At 38.7% G+C, this 19,751-nt stretch overlaps 1 pseudogene; it reads right to left on the reverse strand.

Annotated features, from left to right (window-relative positions):
• Positions 1-19,361: 19,361 nt before the first annotated feature.
• LOC150107014 (U4 spliceosomal RNA) lies at positions 19,362-19,482 on the reverse strand (annotated as a pseudogene).
• Positions 19,483-19,751: the final 269 nt, after the last annotated feature.

Here is a 19,751-nt window from a genome sequence, read left to right on the forward strand (position 1 = left end):
GTGGGAGCGAGATTGCAACACGTGCGTGGTTCTTATTTACTGATACTTACAAGTATTCGATCCCAGTCTCATTTTTGCGCATCGACATACAAGTGAGCGTTACTGTTCTAAAATTCATCAACATACATATTATAATTCAATCGTTATTCATTCACGAACTAAACTTCTCTATGTTGAAGAGTTGAGCAGGGCTGGTAGTAATACCAGTGATATTAATACCAGTAGTTTATTAATATCACTAGTAATACCAGTGATATTACTAGTGATAGTAATAGTAGTAGTAATAGTAATATAATAATATGTACTATATTATACATACGATAAACACTGTAACTATAAAATCAACAATCTAAAAACTCACATAAGCGTCTTTTTTTGCTTGTCCTGTTATAATTACGTAATAGTAAAATATAGGGGTCGATAAAGTTATTTTCCCATCGACCTCTTGAAGGGGTCGATGGGGAAATAACTTTGGCGACCCCTGGTCTATAGTGACGAAGAAAAATCTGAAGCGCTCATATCGAAAATGCATCGACAGGTGCGTCGTGCATTGAATCGCCCTAATCAAGTCGATATTTGCCCAACCTCTCCATCTGAAATCTGCGGAATCATCAGTAATCTTAACAATAGAAAGGTCCCTGATCCTGATGGAATTGCAAATAAAGTTATAAGATGTCCCCAAATTGCCAATATAATTTTGATCCATATGCCGGGGAAAGATTTGAAATTCCCACAGAACTGCCGTCCTATCAGCTTCCTGTCTTCGGAAGATATCAGAAAAAATAACTCTGACAATACCACAAGAAATATCCAACAAAAACAATATCATACTATATGAACAATTTGTTTCCTGGTCAGCCATTGTACCGTTAAAGTCCAAGGAATTGTGGACTATATTTCAACTAGATTCAACTGGAAGCAACGAAACGGGTGCCCTTTTCCTCGATATAGCTAAAGCATTTGATAAAGTATGAAATGAGGGACTTCTTTATAAACTTATAGTGACTGAATTTCCAATTTCCATTCAACTTTCCAGATCATATCTAAATGGCAGAAATGTCAAAGTTAAAAGACAGAGACTCGAATCTTCTGAACGCAAATTCACTGCAGGTATTCCACAATGCTCCTTGTTATCTCTTTCGTAATTTCCCATTTACATCGCCGGATTCAACTATATCTGCTTATTATGCGGACGACACCGCAGTTCTTACCAGATCATTCATTCCGTAACTGATAATCAGGCGTCTACAACATGCAGATCTGGAAATGTGGTTTCAGAAATGGAGAATTGATGTAAATGCTGATAAAAGTGCTGAGATTTTATTTACTAGAAGTAAAACATGACTCCATGATTCAGTACTTATGTTTTATACCCACATTCCATGGCAACCATGAGCCAAATATCATTCAATACAACTTGATACAAGCAGGACCCCGTTCTGGATCCCGCATATCCTATGTTTACTCGATGGTCAACAAAAGCAGGCACTTAATTCAGACAATAAATTCCTTCTTTACAAATCAGTCATCAGTTCAATACTAATATATGGTTCACATGCCTGCAGTCACACATCCCCCTACAATATGAAGAAACTGCAAATTGTGCAGAACAGCAGGCACCCAAGTGCCCATGAAGCATTTTTAAAGTGCCCGCCACTGTGCCAAATATTGAAGCGTCGAACATCCTTCAAATCTTTTATTGCGCATGCGAACCGCACATCACCGGTTACGGGTTATGCACTTCTGTCGCACTAGGCTAGTAGCCTGAATTCTTTTCTAGAGTGATAATCAGTTGTTTATTTGATGTGTCTCTAATAGTTTTATATATTTATATTATATTTTTACAACCCGTGATGAATAACATAAATAAAAAGTAAAAGATTTATAACTGTAACAGAGAGTGGAAAAAGCAATTTTCTATAACTATTTTTACAACTAATTTTTATAATTAATTTTTAGCTTTAAATATAATATTTTTAATCCTTATATTTAAAATTAAAATTATGAAATGAAAAGTGGCATATTTTTAAAATCATAATTTAAATGTTTGGCACCGTAGTGGACAGCATACCATCTCTCTACCAATGGAGAGTGGCTTGGAAATTTATCTTCAGTAATTCCAGGAATTTGATATTATGTTCTCGATTTAATATTATCTGCCTGAACAATTTTTAAAGAACATACATGCTACTCCCTATTAGCAGTGTAAGTGTAAGAGCGGTCCGTTATTTTTTCTCTGTTTTTTTCAATACAGATTGACAAAAATAATCAAAATATCTTCTTTTTTTCAATATAAATTGACAAAAATAATCAAAACATCTGCTTTTTCAATACAGATTGACAAATCTGAATTGAATAATCAGAATACAGTCAACTATAAATTAACTTATTCTTTAACATTAATGGTGTTTAAATATAAACACTATTATACTTTTTTATTATTCACATGTTTAAAAATTTAAATATAAACACCATTACACTTTTTTATTATTTATATGTTCAAACATTTTTAAAGTATTTTAAATTAAATAGAGTCAATCAATGTGCAAATGTGCCTTTTCAATACAGATTGGCAAATCTGAATTGAATAAGTTCTTAAATAGTTCTTAAAAGAACTGGGCGATGGACTGAGTCCTTGACTCTTTATCCCGTCATCTGAATGATGAAAATCTGTGTTGATGAGGTAAAAAAAAATCTGTGTGGATTGAGGTAAAAAAAAATCTGTGTGGATTGAGCTAAAAAGCTGTTGTCATGGCTGAGTAACGGCAATAGCCGAGCCTCAGTTAAAACTTCATTGGCTACAACATTGCCATTTGTTACCCTGGAAGTCCTAAAAAGGACATCGATTACCAACTGTGAATTGAATAATCAGAATACAGTCAACTATAAATTAACTTATTCTTTAACATTAATGGTGTTTAAATATAAAGACCATTATACTTTTTTATTATTCAAATGTTTAAAAATTTAAATATAAACACCATTATACTTTTTTATTATTCATATGTTTAAAAATTTAAATATAAACACCATTATACTTTTTATTATTTATATGTTTAAAAATTTTTAAAGTATTTTAAATTAAAGAGAATCAATCAATCAATCAATGTCAATGTGAAAATGTGCCTTTTCAATACAGATAGGCAAATCTGAATTGAATATTAGCTCTGATCATGGCAGGAGGGTAACAGCAATAGCCGAGCCTCAGTTAGAACTTCACTGGCTACAGCATTGCCATCCATTACCCTGGATTGAATAATCAGAATGCAGTCAACTATAAATTAACTTATTCTTTAACATTAATGGTGTTTAAATATAAACACCATTATACTTTTTATTATTCATATGTTTAAAATTTTTTAAAGTATTTTAAATTAAATACAGTAAATCAATGAAATTATATTTATTTAAATAATATATAATAGATAATTTCTTATTTTTCATATTTTTTAGTTTACTCTTGTCTTATGATCCTTATAATCCTTATAAGGACAGGCTTAAAGGGGCGAAGCAAGAATGCTTTTCATCTATCTGTAGAGGACAGTGTAGGGATAAGGTGTTATTGAGTTATTAAAGCTCTGATCATGGCAGGAGGGTAACAGCAATAGCCGAGCCTCAGTTAGAACTTCATTGGCATCATTGCCATCCATTACCCTCCAAGGGTTTTGGCTTTCTCCCATACCTTATAGTCCTTATAAGGACTGGCTTAAAGGGGCGAAGCAAGAATGCTTTTTATCTTCCCCGTTATCTGTAGAGGACATTGTAGGGATAAGGTGTTATTGAGCAATTAATGCTCTGATCATGGCAGGAGGGTAACAGCAAAAGCAGAGCCTCAGTTAGAACTTCATTGGCTACAACATTGCCATTAGTTACACTCCAAGAGTATTGGATTGAATGAATCAATCGCCGCATCTCACGGTCGATTGATTCCTTCCTCCTCTCCCATACCTTTATCCTTATAAGGACTGGCTTAAAGGGGCGAAGCAAGACTGCTTTTCATCTTCCCCGTTATCTGTAGACGACAGTGTATGGATAAGGTGTTATTGAGCAATTAAAGCTCTGATCGTGGCTGGAGGGTAGCAACAATAGCCGAGCCTCAGTTAGAACTTCATTGGCTACAGCACTGCCATTCATTACCCTCCAAGGGTATTGGATTGTATAAATCAATCACCGCATCTCACGGTCCATTGTTCCCTCAATCCTCTCCCATACCTTATAGTCCTTATAAGGACTGGCTTAAAGGGGCGAAGCAAGAATGCTTTTCATCTTCCCCGTTATCTGTAGAGGACAGTGTGTGGATAAGGTGTTATTGAGCAATTAAAGCTCTGATCATGGCAGGAGGGTAACAGCAATAGCCGAGCCTCAGTTAGAACTTCATTGGCTATAGAATTGCCATTCGATGTATTCGATAAGGTGTATTCGATACAAAGGAGTGGATTTTGATTGAGATTCGTTCAGCGAAGGTAAGGTTTCGCTACTAATTTTCAGGCTCAGTAATTGACCAACCCCCATCAAAACCTACTAGAAGTAATTACGACCGAAATAGACACTGACGCCCTAATAGAAACACTAGACAAAGGACTGGCGCTAAGCCTACTAAAAAATTACTAAAAGAAATTGAAGTGGAATGGCCAGGTGCTACTTGAACCTGTACTCCACAACGAGGGACGATGAGGAAAGCGAGGATACTGCTAATACAGAAAAAAAACTGTATTTTTTGGTGGTCTCCAATCCCCCCCCCCCAGGAACAAGGAGAGACCCACCCGCGGAAAAAACGCAAAACACAGACGACAGAACCACCCACAGATGAAGGTATGGAGGAAGACGGACACAATTCTGACCCCCTGCCTCCACCAAAGAGAAATTGCGCCCAATTATCTTAAGAGAAAGAACAGGTGGACGGAACTATGGGCTACTATGACTAGTCTACAGATAGCATACACTACAGCAAAGAATTTAGATGATGACATCAAAATTCACCCTGCCACTATAATGGACTACCGCAGACTCACAAAGGAGCTAGACAATAAAGGTGTACAATACCACACCTTCACCCTCGATTCCGAGAGGAGCCTGAAGGTGGTTCTCCGTGGAGTATCAGAGCACATACATACAGAAGACATAGCCGCCGATCTCTGCTACCAAGACATACCACCCATCAAGGTCAGAAGAATGACCAGAGCAGACAAAAGTTCGATGCCACTCGTCTTAGTAGAGATCCACCAGGAATACAAAAACATATATGACCTGACATCAATTTGCAGGCTAAAAATCAGCCCACTAAGAAAAATGACCTCACCAGGACAGTGCCACATGTGCCAAAAAAAAGTATGGTCATGCCCAGAGATTATGTAGAGCAGAATACAAGTGCTTAAAATGCAGTGAGAGCCACCCTCAGTTTCCCAACACCTGCACCAAGCCAAAATCCACCCCGGCTAAATGTGCAAACTGCGGGGGCTCGCATCCAGCAAACTACAAAGGATGTATACAACACCCAAAAAACAGACGATCTGCTCGCTCTACTAATCTACAAAAACCAGTAGCAGTAGCCCCAGCTCCTCAATCCACCAGAGGTCGATAAAACACGATACAGAATCAACTGCCGCAACCAGAAGCCCAGATCGAAGCAAACCACAAACGGCAGACGAAGATCTACGTAGATGTAGTCCGCTGAACGAAGGCCACTCATGAACAATACCACCCAAATCTAGCAGCCGTCATCACAAACTCCCTCACAAATATGCTGCAAGACTTCAGAAAATCTAACCCCCCACACCGGACTCCAGAAAACGATTTCTACAAGAAACACAATCCATCCTAGCAGCTCTCATAAATGCATAAAAACAAAAGCACCCCAGTTTCCCAACAGATCATCGCTTGGAACGCCAACGGACTTAGAAAAAAGATTTTGGAACTCCAAGAATTCGCATTGAGATACAACCTAGGCATCATCCTAATAAATGAATCCCACTTAAGACCAGCAGACAACACCAAAGATAGAGGTTACCTCCTCCACAGAAACGACAGAATAAACTACAGAGGAGATGGCACCGCCATTTTCATAAAAATCCACATTGATCACCACTCTGTAACCCGCTCCTCAACCAGAAATCTAGAGCTCACAGGAATAGCAGTACCCACTACCTCAGCTGGGAAACTAACACTTTATGCAGCTTACAACCCTCCGTCAAAGAATCTACTACATTCAGATCTGGATGCCGTCCTGGGAAATGAAGAGCAAGTCATCATTGCCGGTGACCTAAATGCGAAACACCCTGCATGGAACAGCAAAACCACCAACAGAAACGGCTACACCCTCTTCAGCTACTCTAGTTCAAACTATGCAGTGGTGGTAGGCCCCACAGAACCAACACATCATAGTACGTATGAACAGCCGACATACTTGGCATTGCTATCCTACAAAATATTAAACTACAATATAACCTAGACTCTTTAAACGAGTGACATCTGATCGATTGGATTGTGACATCCGATCACAATCCAATCCTGCTCCAGTTGGGAAAGCAAGAACTGCTGCCTCCCCCCCACTCCATCTCATGGAAAACACTACCAGAAGTACTATCAGAACACGTTTGACCTGTACCTCACATCAGATTCATAAAAGAAATTGAAAATGCTGTCAAAAGCCTGACCCAGCAAATCAACACAGCCATAAAGGTTGTCACCTCTACCAAAACCACTCTTAAGCCAAACAGATTACCCGAAGACATTATGGATTTAATTAGGGAAAAAAAAGCATGGAAAAGGTACCACAATACCTGTGCACCTCATGACAAAAAGATCATCAACAAAATGAACAATGAAGTTAGAGAAGCATTTAAAGCTCACAGGAACGAAACATGGGAAGCCAAACTAGCCTCTATATCACCCGGCGAACACTCCATTTGGAACATATTAAGAAGCCTCAGAAACAAAAACAAATCTCTTCCCCCACTCAAATCAGACAAGACTAGTACACACGGAAGCAGAAAACGCTGAAGAGATAGCAAAGAACCTAGAAAAACAGTGTAACCCTACATACGACAACTTGGACATCAAGCATGTCTATAAATTCCACCTCCATGTCAGACAAGCACTAAAACTCATCGACACCTGCAACAACAAACCTGCAAACACCTCACCGGCGGAAATCTATGAAGTTCTAAAGAAGCTAAAGAATTAAAAAAAAAAAGCCCCTGGCCCAAATTGACATAACAAATAGAATAATTAAACTGCTGCCCCGAAGAGCTGTGGTACATCTCACCACCATAATCAACGCCATGTTCCGATTTAACTATTTCCCCAGCTATTGGAAAATCGCAGATGTGGTCCCAGTGCATAAACCAGGTAAAGATCCACACCTGCCTGAAAGCTATCGACCCATCACCCTAATCTCAAACTTAGGCAAAATTGCCGAAAAAATCATCCTGTCCAAACTCCAAACCTCAGTAAACGAGTTAAATATATTTCCAAAGGAAATATATTTAACAATTTGGCTTTAGACAATATCACAGTACTACTCAACAGATTCATAGGATAATTGAGTACATCACCACCGGCTACAATTGGCCCAGCACACTGGAGCAGTTTCCCTCGATATAGCAAAAGCTTTTGATAAGATAATATGGCACTTAGGATTACTACACAAACTCATCTCAGCAGGCATACCATCAAGAATCGTCCACCTAATTAAATCTTAATTCCAGGACAGACACATACAAGTCAAAATAAATGGTACAGTTTCAAGTTAGCGACGGATCTCTGCGGGAGTTCCCCAAGGTTCCCTACTGGCACCGATCTTATTCTTGATATATATGGCAGACATCCTACACAACCCAACGTCAGCCATCTTAGCACTCTATGCGAATGACACAGCAGTACTTGCAAGATCTTTACAACCACATCTCGTCACTAAAGAACTGCAAGAAAACCTAATAAAACTAGGGGTTTTAGTAGGTTTTCCAAGGGGGATCTTTATCTATTCAACACCAAAATCCCCTGGCAAACAGAAACTAAATATCTTGGAGTAATTCTAGACAAACGTTCAACCCACATATCAAAGCCTTATGCGCGAAAGCATCTGAAACCATCCCACAACTTTATCCTCTAATAAATAGAAAAAGCAAGCTAAATACCAGAATCAAAGTACTCCTCTACCTGCTGACGATCCGCCCCATAGTGACATATGCATCTCTCGCCTGGAGCCACACATCCAACACCAACATCCTCAGGCTACAGAGAGTGCAAAATAAGTGTTTGCGTATGATCTTGGATGCACCGTGGTTTGTAAGGAACGTCCAACTGCGTAGATATAAAAACATCCCTTATATCTACTTCTTCCTACTAACTACAGCAGAAAATTGCTTCTCAAAGATCTCTACACACCCCAACGATCTAGTTAATCAGGCAGCAAACTATGACGAACTGACCTCTTCAAATACAAGAGGCCAAAAGCCATCCTAAATACTAGCAACAATGATAAATCTCCGTGCCCCCCCCCCCCCAGGGCGAGCTCACAGCTCATAAATCTTTCCTTCAATTCATCTTCCCTATCAGACAATGGGGAATAAAAGCATCTTGCTTCACTCTTCTGGCCAGTGATGTTATGTTATGTTATGAGGTGATCATAGGTGCAAGAGGAGCAAGAAGAAATTACCCTTGGAGGGTAATGGATGGCAATGTTGTAGCCAGTGAAGTTCTAACTGAGCTCGGCTATTGCTGTTACCCTCCTGCCATGATCAGAGCTTTAATAGCTCAATAATACCTTATCCCTACACTGTCCTCTACAGATAACGGGCAAGATGAAAAGCATTCTTGCTTCGCCCCTTTAAGCCAGTCCTTATAAGGATAAGGAGGTGATCATAGATGACATCGGGTCTACTATGATCACCTCATTCAATGTTAAGTTACTAAGAGTAAATATTACAGTATAATATCATCTATCATTGCTCTCTATGCCGACGATACAGCAATACCGGCCAGATCTCTTAAACCGCATCTTGTTACAAAGAAACTACAAGATAGCCTGCTGAAACTGGAACACAGGTTCTCCATTTGGAGACTGCAAGTAAATCCTCAAAAAAGCAGCGCGCTTCTGTTCACAAAAAATTCAACATCTCCCAAAGAAGACATCTCTATTTAACATCAAGATTCCCTGGAAAACAGAAGCCAAATATCTCGGCGTACTGCTAGATAGAAAACTAACCTTCAGCACGTATACAAATTATGTGCAAAGGCATCAAAAGTTATCACTCAGCTCTATCCTCTTATCAATAGGAACAACAAACTAGATATTAAAATCAAATTGCTCCTCTACCAGTTTATGATTCGTCCCATTATCACTTATGCGTCCCCCGTCTGGAACCACACTTCAAGCTCAAATATCCGTAAACTGCAAAGACTGCAAAACAAATGCTTACGCATGATCTTAAATGCACCATGGTACATTAGTAATATTCAACTTCATCGAGACACTAATATCCCTTATATCTACTCTTTCCTGCAATCTCTCGCAGTAAAGTACTTCTCAAAATCGTCCTCACATTCAAATGAATTAGTCCAACAAGCAGCAAATTTTGATGAATCGGAATTATGCAAATATAGACGACCTAAGGCCATCCTAGTTCCCTTCAAGATCTATAACTTGCCCAACTCGGACTGAGCACGTAGCTCACAAATTTTTCCCTACACAGTAACCTATCAGATAGCAGGGATTAAAAGCATTATGCTTCACCCTTATAGACAGTAGCGTTCTTCGAGGTGATCATTGATTCTGAACCTTTATGAGGGAATGATTTGCGTTTCTTTCTATTTCCTGATAAAACTGTGAAAAAATATGCTACGCAAGTGAAAGGGATTGATTGAATGCTTATTGACTGGGTCGTAATAAATGCTATTAATATTAATATGGTTTAGTAAAAGGAATTGTGCTAAATGATAGTAATTACACTGATAGGTTTTGGCACGATTAAACTGTGAATTGCATTAGAAGAGCAACTGCGATAAACGCAGGTAAGGAAAACTTTTTAATCTTAACAACTAACAACATTGATAGAAATGCAGACATGGAAAAACTAATAGATGAAACGAAATTCGAAGACGTATATCGGGAGTTCATCAGATTAGGCCAGGAAAAACGAAGCTTTATGAGACGCTTCCCCCCCTCTACACACACACACACACACACACACACACACACACACACACACACACACACACACACACACACACACACACACACACACACACACACACACACACACACACACACACACACACACACACACAATCGTCATAGAAGTCAGTTTTGAAGACCAAAACCACGAAGACGTGACAGCATTAAACAACAGAGCTCAGACCAGTCACCAAATCCTGAGGATGCGGCAAAATCCCAAACCAATGCCAACCTTATATCGGACACAGTTGACACACAGGAGGAATTACAAATAGTTAAAAAAAAAAAGAAGGAAAATCTCCGTTACTAGAGAAACACCCAAACCAGTGGAAATGGAGACTGATAATATTACAAATTGAAATGAAAGAATATCCCCAGTCATCATAAGAGATAAAAATAACTTCACTCCAAGCATTAGAAATAACATTTACCAAAGCCACCAATACAGAAGAAGGAATTCACATCCAACCAAAAACTTCCACCGATTACAGAATAGATAGTAGCTAAATTACTGGATAATAGCAACATATCCTACCACATATTTCAACTCAATAGTGAAAAGAACCTCAAAGTTGTGCTCAGAGGGGTAACAGAATCAATTACAACAGATGAAATCACGTGAGACCTCCAAAACAGAGGCTTCAGATCTATTAAAGTCAGCCGCATGCACAGAGCCGACAAAACACCATATCATCTAGTACTAGTAGAAATCAGCAAAGACCAGTAACACATCTTACGATCTCCAAACTATCTGTGACTTAGTCATAAAGACTGAATCATTAAAACACAAATCAATAACGACGCAATGTCATCGCTGCCAAAAGTTGGGCATGCACAACTTTTGGCATCGCTCCCAAAAGTTGTGCATGCTGTTGCAAAGCAGATTACCGATGAGTTAAATGTGGTGGCAAACATGTGACGATTGAATGCCAAAAACCAAGCATTCAACCAACAAAATGTGCAAACTGCAGAGGCCCACACCCTGCAAACTACAGGGGCTGCCCATCATTTCCCCCAAACCAGAAGACACAACTCCAATCCAACAGATCCCTACAAGAACACAGTTACTTCCAACAAACCACGGTCTCCACAACGAATGGAAGGACGTACGCTGAAGTAGCAAGACCAACCTACCTAAAAGACCCAGAGTCAAGAACAAACCTAACCTCCACAACATAACAAGCTGCATAGAAGAAATGCTCGCAGAATTCCGGTAAACCAACCCAATTCAAGAAGCCAAGGATATTATCCTAAGACACACACACTGTTCTCAGAAATAACCTTAATAGATAAGACCAAAAGAAAACCCACTTCGTTACAGATCGTCAGCTGGAATGCCATCAGACTACCCAACAAAACACGAGAGCTACAGGAATTTCCAGCAGAGACACAAGCAGACATCGTTCTCATAAACGAAACACACCTAGTCCAAGTGGCAAGACCATAATCAACTACTATACTACATACCATAATCAACCACTATACTGACAGAACCTACGCAAGAGGAGGGGGAGGGCACCGCTATCTTTATTAAAAGAAGCATAACATAACACAATAGCCAAGCCCCAAACAGAACACGCATGGAAACAACAGAAATAGAAATTCATATGGAAAACACAAACAGTATCATGATCTTCGCAGCTTACAAACCCCGAATAAAAAACTCCTAGTATCAGACCTGGATGAGCTGCTGAACACAGGTAGAGCTACATCATAGCTGGAGATCTTAATGCTAAACATTCAATCAGGAACAGTAAAAACTCAAATATCAACGGCAGAAGACTCAATTCATATACTACTATGAGAAATATGACAGTAATAGGACCCACAGAACCCACACATTATGGAGCAACCAGCCATCCAGATGTACTCGATATAGCAATACTAAAAAATAGCGCACAGCTATCAAATACAAGCAATTAATGACTTCAGTTATGATTACAACCCTATCATATTGCAACTAGGCACCATACAAGATCTGAATTAACTGGAAACGACTCCCCTCAGTCTTCCAGGAAAACCTTGGCTCAGTACCACATATACTATCCACTGAAGAAATAGAAAAGCCAGCGACAACCTTTTAAAAACAAATATTAACAGCAATATCACATGTAACAAATATATCCATACGTGCACACCGCCAAACAGATTCCCAGAGGACATAAAACAACTTATCCGAGAAACAAAAAACAATTTACGATGACAATATCATAGAACAATTTGATCCCCCAGATAAACAGGCAGTTAACAGAGAAACGAACCAGGTTCGGTATGCACTAAAAGACCACTGAAAACAATTTTGGAACAACACGATACATCATGTAAACACAGAAGATCAATCATTATGGAAAATTATGAGGTCGCATTGCTCAAAACACAACACACTCCCTCCAATCCAAGGTGAATGTGGAATAGCCTATAAAGATGAAGAAAAAGCAGAAACATTTTCCGATAGCTTCGAATGACAATGAAGCCAAAATTATGCCAAAGTAGACTTAAACTTCATATGAAAAATCCACACCCCAATTGCGTAAGCTAACTCAAATCCCCAAACATCAATCCAAGAACAAACCCATATCGCCGGCAGAAATATATCAAATCATAAGAAAAATAAATAACGAAAAGGTGGATCCGAAGGGAACCACGAACAAGGTGCTCAAACTACTCCGACGTAAAGGTATTATGTATCTAGTGACCATTACCAATGCCATCTTACGGCTAAATTACTTTCCATAACGGTGGAAACTCCTAGTTGTCTTCCTAATTCCAAAACAAGAAAAAAAAATACACAATTTCCACAGAATTATCGACCCATCAGCTTACTATCATATGTAAACAAGATAGCCGAACGCGCTATACTCACACGGATTCAAGAGGAAGCAGAAAACAACCACGTCATACAAGACGAACATTTCGGCTTTAGAAAACAGCACATCATTCCACAACTCTCCAAATCTACAGAGTAATTGAATACATCACCCAATGATGTGAATGACACTAACATTCTGGCGCAGTCTTCCTGGACATAACTCAAGCATTCGACATCTGGCATTATGGACTAATTTCCCATGACCACTAGTTTTACTCATCCAATCATATGTGAACAACCAAAAATTAGGATAAAAATCAATGGAATCAGATCCACTGAAAGAAAAATCAGCTGGAGTCCCTCAAGGCTCTCTACTACTCTTCCCCATATATATAGCAGATCTCCGCAAGTTGTCCCCATCCATTACCCCCCCCCCCCTCTACGCCGATGAATCATCATAGCCAGATCCCTAAGACCACAACTGGCCTTAAACAAACTGCAGATAGCAATCAACGAATTAGATAATTGGTACAACAAATAGCGTATCTCAATCAACTCAGAAAAAAGCTCCACAGTACTATTCACCAGACGTAAAACAGAACCGTAGAAATGTTTGAAAAAACCATCCCTTGGCACTACTCAGCCAAATATCTAGAAGTTCAGCTTGATAAATGCCTGAACTTCAAGACACACATAAATAAATCTCCACTAAAGTTCAACAGACCATAGCACGCCTGTATCCATAGTTTTATGTTTAGGAACGGCTTCCTAAACATAAACAACAAAATTCTCCTCCACAAATCAGTGATAACACCTTAACTAACTTACGCTTCACCAGCCTGGGGACGCACGACTAAAAGAAACATCCACAGATTACAAACGATCCAGAACAGATGCCTAAGAATGATGTTTAATGTTAGTTCATCAGAAACCTCTAGCTACACCGAGAAGCTAAAGTGCCAGACATCAGGACCCATTGGACAGGCATTGCAGAAAAATTCTTCACAGTCACAGATAATCACCCAACTCAGCTAATTCGACAGGCAGCTGACTACAAAACCCTCAGATCGCTTCAAACATACAAAGCCGAAATACTTCATCGCAGGAGAAGGCTGATACAGCACGAAATGCATATAAAGAGCAGGTAAAATACCCACACTAAACCTCTCACTCCCAATCCAGAACTCAGATAAAGGGATGGAAAAGTCAAAGACTCAATCCATTATCCAAAGAAGGTCCAAGAGGTGGTTATTGCATGTCATGAAACTTTCGGCTTGCTTACTTTTTAGGGTGCTATCAGTTATTAGTTACAATTATGTCATCGTCGGAAACTCCTAATAGTACTTGGCATAGTTCATCCATTTCATTTATCTGGATGTTAAGGATATTAAAAATCAGTATCTCCATTTTTAAGGAAATTGTCTTACAAGTTACAAATGGTCTTTTAATTGCCATTCGACGAAATGCCTTTCGATGAATTGCTTTTTGGGTTAACTGTTTTTTGATTCATTGATTTTTCGGCAAACCTTTTGTGAATGGTCTTCAATGAAGTGTTTTTGATTATTTTTCTGCATACCAATATTTCCTAAAAAATATGAGTTTTCATAAAATTCGGGCAGTCTGAAGCTTTTAGTCCAAAGGCCGATCAGGTGATCTACCTCTGTATATATATATGTTCCCTTTTATATGACAAATCCACGAAATGTTGTAAACCTATAGCACATTGGTACTATGCACAAGTGAAAGATTTTCTATATTTTATTTTTTGTTTTTGCATTTTTAGTTATTTCCGATCTAATCCTGCTCTAGAGACCAAGATGGAATTTCTTCAAGCTGCTTCGGACCTCCAGTAAGCGGACAGGGACTCACACCGAGTGATGAAATTGATCACCCTGAAGACAATCTCAAATATCTTGAATCCCTTCGCGCACGTAGGGATTCTATTCCGTTATGCGCATTGATATTTGTGTGACTTCAGCCAAAAATGGAGAAAGTACTTCCAGTGATGTCTCGAAGTAGCAAACGTGAAATTATTCTTGAAATATGTATTATCTATTCCCAATCTTCAACGACTCTTATTGACATTGTTCGTTAGCAGGTTAACTCAAAATCAAGTTAACTCGATTCTCGACGATGACACATTTTCGATGTCTGCTTTAGTGGTTTAAATTAAAGTTTCAGTTGGTCAGTCATGTGGTCGTCGCGACGTTTGCTTTTCGAATGTGAAGACCTAAGTTTGAACCCAGCAGTGGCTTAAGGAACTTTTTAAGGACGTTTCAGCTGAATGTGAGGTAGCTGCTTTCATACAGCTGCTTTCATAGTGTTTTCCCACGGAACTTGAGATTTTCCACATTAAAGAAATTAAACGCCCCCCCCGTAAGACACGCGCGCACACACACACACACACACACACACACACACACACACACACACACACACACACACACACACACACACACACACACACACGCACGCACGCACACGCACGCACGCACAAAGAGAATGTAGAAGAGGAATGAGAAAGAGACTGCATTAAAATGCTTACAAAACCATAACATTAAAAAATGAATTCAAAAATAAAGCCTTTTTTTTTTTGCCTTTATGCACTTATCTAAGGCGATTTTTATATTATTACAGCAAAAGGAAATGCGATATGAAACACGTGTTTGTGATAGCAATATCGAATAATGACCTCTCTAACAAGCACGAAAAGGCATATAAAAGAGTCTTCTTTGACCTGAATCTCTTTAGACCGTGGGACATCTGGTGCCATTCATTCGTATTTCTTTACACTCTTATTGATCTTCTCTGTAAAATGTGTGGTCTTTTGATCCGAAGTGTGCTTCATAGAGTCTCAGGAGTCATCAGCAAGAGGGGGGGGGGGGATGCAGTCGTCATACCAGCACAGAAGGGAAAAATTCATCAAAGGAGCATTCAGAGGTTCGGTTTAGAAAGTAGATGAAGAAAGTCAACTGAATAAACTGTATTTTTTCCCTTCATCTTTTAATGGAAATAACACAGTTTTGTGTATTTTGTCCAGACTTATTTTCATCAAGCCAAATATCGATCATGTTGATCAACTTCTTTTCTACACTGCAAGATTTTGGGCTTCATAAAGTAATTATTTCATATGCGGCAAGATCACATCAGTAATACAATTATAGTTAACGAATGTTTATCAAATTTCATGTTGTAATACATTCAAAAGCACAAAAAAATTTTAAAAACTTTGTGTATTCTAGGTAATCGCGTTTTATTTATTAAACTTCAGCTTTACTCCGAAACTTTATTTTATATCTTCAAAGAGACTGCGCAGAAGATGCAGTTATAATCAGTTATTCATATTTGATCTCAATTGAGGTCAAATATCGTATGGTCACTCCCATACCTTATTAGGTTTGGAAGCGAAGAAGCTAGAAGAAGAGGTGGTAGAATCGCAGAATCCTTTCCACGCAGAGTTAGTAGAACAATCATAAACATCCATGCTGGATTCGGACCACATGACTGGAGAGTAAACACACTAACCACTCGGCCAACCAGGTAAGCTGGAAGATGTAATCTAGAATAAATAGGGGGAAAATAATAACCATAAACATTCGCCTAGATATTGGGAAAAGTGGGGATTTATTCAGCTCTTTTTTAATATTGGAAATACAGTTTTAATGACATAACTGGTAATTAACTTAAGGAATTTACAACATAAAATGGATATTAATTAAAGGAAACTTCTAAGAATACCTTCAATATATCGGTAACGTCACGTTGCCATCTTCAGGAACATACAAATATGGTATGTGCACGCGAGCACTTACAAAAGCAAACGAGGAAGAAGGTAAGAAACTAATATTGTTCATAAAGTCCTAATGATGTCCCCTTGCGTGCTAATTGGGTTGTTTTGGCCGTTGGGCTGAAGTTCTCATGATGTAAGTCTCCCAAATTTGGGGCAGTGTCATGCACCCTAATTTGTTGAGGTTTGGAACGTTTTTTAGAGCTGCTGATGATTCTGTGAATAGTCTTTCGTACTTGAACTTGCTGCGGTGTATTATTTTAGTTTGTTTTCTTCAAACAAATTCTATGGCGGGTATCTATGGCATGTTCTGCAAGCCCAAAGTGGCTGTACTGGTGAAACCAGATGTAGTCTTTGTGTTCTGAAATCCTTATATTCGCTGTCCGGCCTGTTTGGCCAAAGTAGGACAATTTACAGCTGCAATGGACCTGGTATACACCAGGTAGGTCTAGGGTTGGTCTTTGATAGAGTGGATAAGGGATACCAACTTTTTATATGGTCTATAACAAGAAGTTAGGTCATATATTTTGAGAATATTGGTTATTTTCTTAGAGGTGCCCCGGATGTAGGGGATGGTGATAGATTTAGTGTAATCCTTATTGTGAAGGGGAGAGTTGCGGTTTACTGGATTTAGTATTTTTGGTGGGGTTGTTGTAGCCATTGGCTAAGAAAGTGTTGAGGATGTGGTTTAGTTCAGTGGTTAAGGCATCGTCATCTGAGCAGATTAATTTTTTCCTGTTATATAGTGTTTTAATAACCCCATATTGTTGTGAGGGGGGGGATTGCTGATGAATGTATCTGCCTGTATGGGTGGGTTTTCTATAAACAGAGAAAACCAAAGATCCATCAGACTGGCGAGTGATTAGAGTGTCTAGGAAATTTGGGAGACTTTCATCATGAGAACTTCAGCCCAACGGCCAAGACAACTCAATTAGCCCGCTAGGGGAATTTACAACATAAAATGGATATTAATTAAAGGAAACTTTAATGAATACCTTCAATATTTAGGACTTTAGGAACAATATTAGTTTCTTACCTTCTTCCTCATTTGCTTTTGTTAGTGCCTGCGTGCACATACCATGTTTGTATGTTCCTGAAGATGCCGAAATATTGAAGGTATTCATTAAAGTTTCCTTTAATTAATATCCGTTTTATGCGTTGTAAATTCCTTAAGTTAATTACCAGTTATGTATGACCAACATATAAGCCTTGCTACAAGTTTTAATGACAGCTAAGATTAAGCTACAATATCCAGAATATTATCGACATTCCCATGCTAAAGTGAATTCATCAGTAACACGGGAATGCTAATAGATGGTAGGAACCAGTTATAAATAATAGGCTAAGGAAGACAATATTTGCTTTGACTGTGTGAAAACGGGCAAAAGGCCTTCCAAATCAGGAAATGATAGTGAGAACCCGATTGGCCAGTGATACACAGTTGTCCTGATAGAAGAACTGTGCAACAAAAGCTCTAGTATACTTAGAAAGCGAAAAACTTAAGCATCAAGTCAGTGTTGGTCATTTGTCCGAAAACAGCTGGTGGACGCGAGAAGGAGAAGAAGGATCTAGATTAAGATCCTTCTTAATCTAGATCATTGTAGATTAATCTTAATCTAGACTATCTTAATCTAGATAGTCTTAATCTCTTAAGAAAGAAAAGTCGATCAGTATATGTTTATATGGACAGTATCTAATATGGTTCTAAATTAAAATAATAATAATAATAAAAGAAATACTCCGAGAGAGAGAGAGTGTGTTACATTGACTAATGTTTACAGTGAAGGAAGAGTGGTCCAAAATATCCGATTTATCTTACCACGAAGTGATAGAGAGGCTCTAGATAAATGAAAAATACAATCAGGACCAAAGAAAGGCTTACACGCAATTTTATGTGCATTTAGGTTTCTCTAGAGAAACATTGCTGACTCACTACTTTTTTCGGCATCGTGTGTATCTATTCTCGTGTTTTCGACAAAAGTTTCTGTGTGTTGATTCTAATGATCAATTCTTCCATGGTCTATTCTTCGTGGCAGTAATATTAAATTTCACAATGGAATGCAAGTTTTTAGCATTTGTGATATGGATTTGATAAGAAAAATAGTGTTGTTTAGTAAAAATCCCTCTCTTATAGCCGAAAGTTGAAATATACCTGCGTATTAACTTACTCCAGTTCAACGTTTCCATGATTCTTGTATGCTACGGCAACAGTGGCATTGATTTAAAACTAAGAATGGATCGCATTTATTCAATTGGAAATTTTGTCAAAGCAACAACATGAATTATGAATTAAAACGTTATTATTATATGCTATTTTTGACAGGTTTCCTGCTTTAACAATCAATAATAAAAGCAATGTGAAACATTGCTTTTATTATTAAAGCCTTATTTAAAGGTAAAGGCGTCTCTAAAAATTCGGACGATCCCTAGGCCACTCAATCGTAGGCGAAAGACCGTTCATCTCAGCGGTGGCTCCACTCAGTGATGGCATTCCATCTACCACCACCACCACCACCACGGAGCAGAACCGCTGGAATTCCGAAGAAAAGCATTCACCGACAAAGCCCCTCACCGGGCCGTGCCGGAGAATATTTCCACGGAGACTCAAATTGCTCCCTTAAGGCAAAAACCTTAAGAGAGCGTACTCATATTAGCAATTGCCGAGCCTCAGTTAGAGCTTCATTGGCTACAGCACTACCATTTCAAAAAGCCTCAAATCATTTAAGGTTTATTTTTATTTATTTATTTTTATCCTCATAAGGAATAGCTTAAAGGGGCGAAGCAAGAATGCTTTTCATCTTCCCCGTTATCTGTAGAGGACAGTGTAGGGATAAAGTGTTATTGAGCTATTAAAGCTCTGATCATAGCAGGAGGGTAACAGCAATCCGAGCCTCAGTTAGAACTTCACTGGCTACAGCATTGCCATCCATTACCCTCCAAGAGTATTAATTAATCACCGCATCTTACGGTGGATTTCCTTC

This window comes from Typopeltis vanoorti, chromosome 5 (assembly GCF_054136105.1).
Source record: "Typopeltis vanoorti isolate ZY-2024b chromosome 5, IOZ_Tvanoo_1.0, whole genome shotgun sequence".
NCBI classification, from domain to species: domain Eukaryota; kingdom Metazoa; phylum Arthropoda; class Arachnida; order Uropygi; family Thelyphonidae; genus Typopeltis; species Typopeltis vanoorti.